The sequence below is a fragment of the Salvelinus sp. IW2-2015 genome, linkage group LG32, assembly GCF_002910315.2.
Source record: "Salvelinus sp. IW2-2015 linkage group LG32, ASM291031v2, whole genome shotgun sequence".
Lineage (NCBI taxonomy): Eukaryota > Metazoa > Chordata > Actinopteri > Salmoniformes > Salmonidae > Salvelinus > Salvelinus sp. IW2-2015.
In genome coordinates this window covers 37,127,923-37,133,607 of record NC_036871.1, presented here as the reverse complement: position 1 = coordinate 37,133,607, position 5,685 = coordinate 37,127,923, and the positions used below count along the sequence as shown (strand labels likewise).

Here is a 5,685-nt window from a genome sequence, read left to right as displayed (position 1 = left end):
CTGCGTGTGAGACTGCGGTGGGTTCGTGTGTGTAGAGTCGTGCTGAAGCCTCCTCTCTGAGCAGGCCGAAGCAGGCGGTCAGGGCGTGGAGAGAATGAGCATTATGGGTCCCGTCACCTCTAGACTGCACACGTCCTGGTACCCAGCACGCAACCGGGTCTTCACGTTCACACTACGCGCCTGACAATTAGACACAAGGCAACATGCCTTATAATTTCTGTTACACACAGCAAACATTTCTTCTGAAACTTTCCATTTCTAGTTTTTGTTATTTCCATTCATAAATTGGAAAGTGGGAGGTAAGGCTCCTCAGATGGTTTCAGTCTACAGCAGTGTGTGTCTCACCTTGAGTGAGTGTAGCGTAGCTCCTCTGAAGAGCTGTAGGGGCCAGTAGGGTGGGGGCAGGCCTGCCTGTGATCCACCCCTGCCACCAGGCTCTACAGTTGATGAGGGAGTTGATGAGAGTGAAGGTGTGCGTTCCCGACACACAGACTACAGACTCTGGTTTGTGGTCTAAAACACACCGAGTTGCGCTCTTTGTGCAGTTTGATGAATAGGTTGTCTGGTTTCTTAATCTTATCCTGCACCCCATCTCCGTCAGCCAGGAAAAACCCACCATCGTCAATCATCGTCTTCCTTGTCACTTGCTTCAGACAGTGTCTCCTCCTCCTCTCCATCTGTCTCCTGGCTGTGTGGAGGTTGATCCCTGCTCCTTGCTCTTCCTCCTCTTCTCCAGCGCAGGGAGTGTGAACTCAATACCTACAACCACAGGTATTTGACAGAAAATGTTTTACTATCAAGATTAGAATAACCAATATAAATGTTTAATAACACACTTTTACATGATTATATTGTTCAGTGACTTCCTGTATTTATACTAATGCTAAATGTTTATTCTATTAGATTTATTGTTTACTTTTTACTGTTTACTTCACTGAGTCACTTCATGACTGTAAACACCATGTGTGTATCCTGTGCATATGACATAATAAACTTGAAGGATATACTGTAGCTCACCTTCGCCTTCATGCCTCCCTGAGCCCCCTAGTGGTTGGGGTGAGTAGTGCAGTGATGCTGCTGTTCCCGCCAGTCCTGAGGCTCTGAAAAGAGCAGTGAACTGGTAGGAACACACATAGAAATATGGACATAGTCTGGCCTTCAATAGACTGTACAGGAGGACAGGCTCACTGACCTGGGAGAGAGGAGAGAGAAGGAGGGAGGAGAGAAGGAGAGAGAGAGGAGTTGAGTTTAAGATATTTAAAGCTTTTGAAATAATACAGACACACCACACTCCCTCTGATGCCCACTCACCATTCACTCATGAGGCTCCGTTGAAGTGCATGTCCTGGGCCCAGGGGACTTCTTGCCAGTGAAGCTTCTCTCTGCTCCTATCCGGGGGAACAGAGAGAGCCAGGACAGGGACGGGTGCTGCCAGAACTGCAGACACTGCTGGAACCCACATCGTAGCTCAGCAGATGTCCGAGGGTCCTGGAGGAACACAGAGAAGTGAGTATCAGAGTGTGAGAGACAGACGAGTACAATATATTTGTGTTGCTCATCAGGTACCAGTACTCCTTTGCCTTGGGGTTGCATTGGTGTGTCTGTGTGTGTAACATGTATACAATACCTGTATACTCTGTGGTATAGTAGTGTATTGTCCTCTACAGTGCTGGGTAAGACCCTGGGCCTCCTCTGTAGCTCTGGGCTGTACAGCCCAGGAGAAGGGGAGCGGAGGTGAAAAGGAGACGCGTCTTCAGCTCCAGTCTGCAGGTACTCCACACAGCAGGGGGCCTATGGAGGTTACTGCACCAGCCTGGGGACTCTGACACACACACAAGATACAATGTTGACTCACAAAATACCAAAACAAACCCTAACGTTAGTCTTTAGCCATGAATAGTTGAATGGGATGGAATAAAAGCCTGCACACCAGCTACTCCACAGCCTGTCTATAATGTAGATAGCTATGATTGTACAGGCTTTTGTCGTTTTCCAAGAATGGAGTTGGAGACATGTCCATAAGGAGTAAGAGAATGGAGAAATGAATAGAACTCACCTTCAGTATGGGTGTTCTCTCCTCCTGGAACAAATCCTCATCTTCAAACAGTGAGTCGTCTTCAGACAGAGAAGTTGGTTCTGTTGTTAGAGAGAAAGGAGGGAAGATCAGAACAAAAACAGCGGTGTGAAATCACCACGAGGTCGATGCTTTACAGATAAAGCAATTTGACAACTGTACAGTAGCTGGCTAACACTACATTAACTAACTAACGTTACCTCTGTCATGTGCAGTTGGCTAACTAGTGTTTGCTGGAAAATGATACAAGTCTGCTAGCGTTAGGACAGTAGCAAGCTAGATTGTAAAACAATATAACGTGTAAACAATGTATTAACGTGTGCCACTATTATACCTTGCGGGCAAGTCTTTGCTTAGTTCTTCTGCCTGGAGAAGTCGTTCACTAAATGGCAGCGTTCTTGTTGTTGACTTCTCTCCCTCCACTCCTGCAGAGCCGCCCGGCTTCACATAATCCGAAGAGTCGGCGTCGTCATCAGTGTAAATAAAGACCTTCTTCTTGCTGGCTGCTGTGAAGGTGTTCTCGATCTAGAAAGGGTTCTCCGCTTCACTCCCCCTCCAGAGCGACCCTGGCCGAACAGGGGTCCTGTGGAAATGGTCGAACAGCGAAATAGAGGCACCCGCACACGGGCTGGAAATCGCGCCTCGGCCGCCAGAACTGACACCCTCGCTGCGGGTCTCTTCCTCCGCATTCGCAGGATTTCAGCTGGTCTTTTGAAACTAGGTGGTAACCAGCTTGTGTGACATTTTGTAAGGATAATGAAAAACAAGTTTGTCCAAAACAACAAGAAGAAAGCCGTTTAAAATAGTTGTGTGCGGCCGATACGCCTCTGTGTTGTTGTTCCTTGAATTTACTTTCAGAGTGCCCGCAAAAATTTCAGGGGAGGAGTTTTATGTTACGCCAGCGCGCATCGAGTCAAACAACAATTCAGATGCTTTGGCGCCATCTTCTGGCTAGAATTATAACTAAGACAATTTTGCAATCGCATAAAGCCACTGATTCTCTAAATCTGCCGGGAAAACAAATCAATATAATTTATGTTTCTTCAAACATTAAAGTTATATCCTATATCCTGTTATGCTTCATTAATTATTACAAAATGTATACCCATCCATAAGATATAATGTGTATGTAATTTTCAATACATGTTTTCATTTCTTGATTTTATCATCTGCATMATGTCCGAGCAACAATCAGCGGTCCCCTCGACACCCTCTCTCCCTTTTGTCAAAGTGATTAATAGGTATGTTAATTCTTGTTAGCGATCATTTCTCAGCGTTTATCATTACTGTTGGTGATCAATCACGTTCATAGCTGAACCGAACCCAATGAAACTGTCCGTCAGTGATTCTAACGGTTTTCAGGGATTAGCGAATTTGTCAATAGATAAWTTGGGCTGTCATTTGGGTGGAAAGACAGTACTTTTGCCGTSTCAAAAGTATCCCAAGGTTAGTAGGAGTAATTGATTGTTTTGAGCCTTGAACATCAACACACAGACATCAACATATGTTTGTTTCTGTGTTCTGTCCTGRCATGACTAACAGCAAAGCTAACATTTTCCAGGTTATTCCTTGTGATTGAGTATGTCACGCTCATAGGCTACCAATATCAACGGGGATAAACTAGTTTAATTCTTATGGCTGAGATCCCATTAACYGGATCGACTTGACAACAGCCAGTGAAAGTGCAGGGCGCCAAATTCAAACAACAGAAATCTCATAATTAAAATTCCTCAAACMTACAAGTATTTTACACCATTTTAAAGATACACTTGTTGTAAATCCAGCCACAGTGTACGATTTCAAAAAGGCTTTAAGATYAAAGCACACCAAAAGATTATGTMAGGTCAGTACCTAGTCACAGAAAAACACAGCCATTTTTCCAGCCAAAGAGAGGAATCACAAAAAGCAGAAATAGAGATAAAATTAATCACTAACCTTTGATGATCTTCATCAGATGACACTCATAGGACTTCATGTTACACAATACATGTATGTTTTGTTCGATAAAGTTAATATTTATATCCAAAAATCTTAGTTTACATTGGCGCGTTATGTTCAGTAATGTTTTGCCTCCAAAACATCCAGTGATTTTGCAGAGAGCCACATCAATTTACAGAAATACTCATATAATAAACATTGATAAAATACAAGTATTAACATGGAACTTTAGATAAACTTCTCCTTAATGCAACCGCTCGGTCAGATTTCAAAAAAACTTTACGGAAAAAGCATACCATGCTATAATCTGAGTACAGCGCTCAGAACCTGTCACGTTCTACCATAGTTCTTGTGTGTTGCTTGTTTTAGGTGTTGTCAGGACGTGAGCTGGTGTGGCATTCTATGTTGTGTGTCTAGTTTGTCTGTTCTGTGTCAGCCTAATATGGTTCTCAATCAGAGGCAGCTGTCAATCGTTGTCCTGATTGAATCATATATAGGTGGCTTGTTTTGTGTTGGGATTTTGTGGGTGTTGTTTCCTGTGTCTGTGTTTGTGCCACACGGACTGTTTCGGTTAGTTACGTTTGTTGTTTGTATTTTGTCTAGTTTTCATGTTCATTAATCATGGAAAACTTACCACGCTGCACATTGGTCCTCCGATCCTTCTCGCCTCTCCTCTCCGATGAGGAGGACGAAATAGACGCCGTTACAGAGCCCAAACAAGCCATACAGATATCCGCCATGTTGTGGAGTCAGAAGTCAGAAATAGTATTATATAATATTCACTTACCTTGATGATCTTCATCAGAATGCACTCCCAGGAATCCCAGTTCCACAATAAATGTTTGTTTTGTTCGATAACGTCCATAATTTATGTCCAAATACTTCCTTTTTGTTCACGCGTTTAGTTTCAAAATCCAAATTGATGACACGCAGGTCAGACGAAAATCTAAAAATTCCATTACAGTTCGTAACATGTCAAACGATGTATAGAATCAATCTTTAGGATGTTTTTAACACATCTTCAATAATGTTTCAAACGGAGAATTCCTTTGTCTTCAGAAATGCGATGGAACGCAGGCCGCTCTCATGGGAGCGCGCGTGATCAGCTCATGCCAGACACCTGACTCAAAGAGCTCTCCTTCCCTCATTCTTCACAGTAGAAGCATCAAACAAGGTTCTAAAGACTGTTGACATCTAGTGGAGCCGTAGGAAAGTGCCAATATGACCCAAACAGACACTGTAATGGATTGGCATATAAGGCACAAACCTACCAAACCTCAGATTTCCCACTTCCTGGTGGATCTTTTCTCAGATATATATCACGACACCATAGAACGATATGAGTCTGTACCACCAGAACAGGTTCATACTCATAGATCACACACATCTACCAACAACACAAGCCTCTCTCACGACAAACTTCAGGAGTGTACCAAACAACACACACCGCCAGAATAGAGCTAAGTGTTGCACACACACCAGCTCATACTGTTTATCCACTATAGTTCCCATAGTCATAACTCCAACTGTATAAATCCGATATGCATATTCTTACTTGCTTACTGGAGGTATACTAGAAGCAGTAGCAGGCAGTCTTATCTCTGCGGATCCACCTTTATACTCCACCAAATTATGCTATCAGAGTCTAATAATACATTCAATAACAAGAACTA

The 5,685-nt window shown here is 43.3% G+C and overlaps 2 pseudogenes; both read right to left on the bottom strand.

Moving 5' to 3' along the window:
- The window catches only part of LOC111956457 (protein downstream neighbor of son homolog), a 1,192-nt pseudogene extending 163 nt beyond the window's left edge, over window positions 1–1,029 (bottom strand).
- A 15-nt stretch (window positions 1,030–1,044) lies between these two features.
- On the bottom strand, window positions 1,045–4,752 carry LOC139023435 (protein downstream neighbor of Son-like; annotated as a pseudogene).
- Window positions 4,753–5,685: the final 933 nt, after the last annotated feature.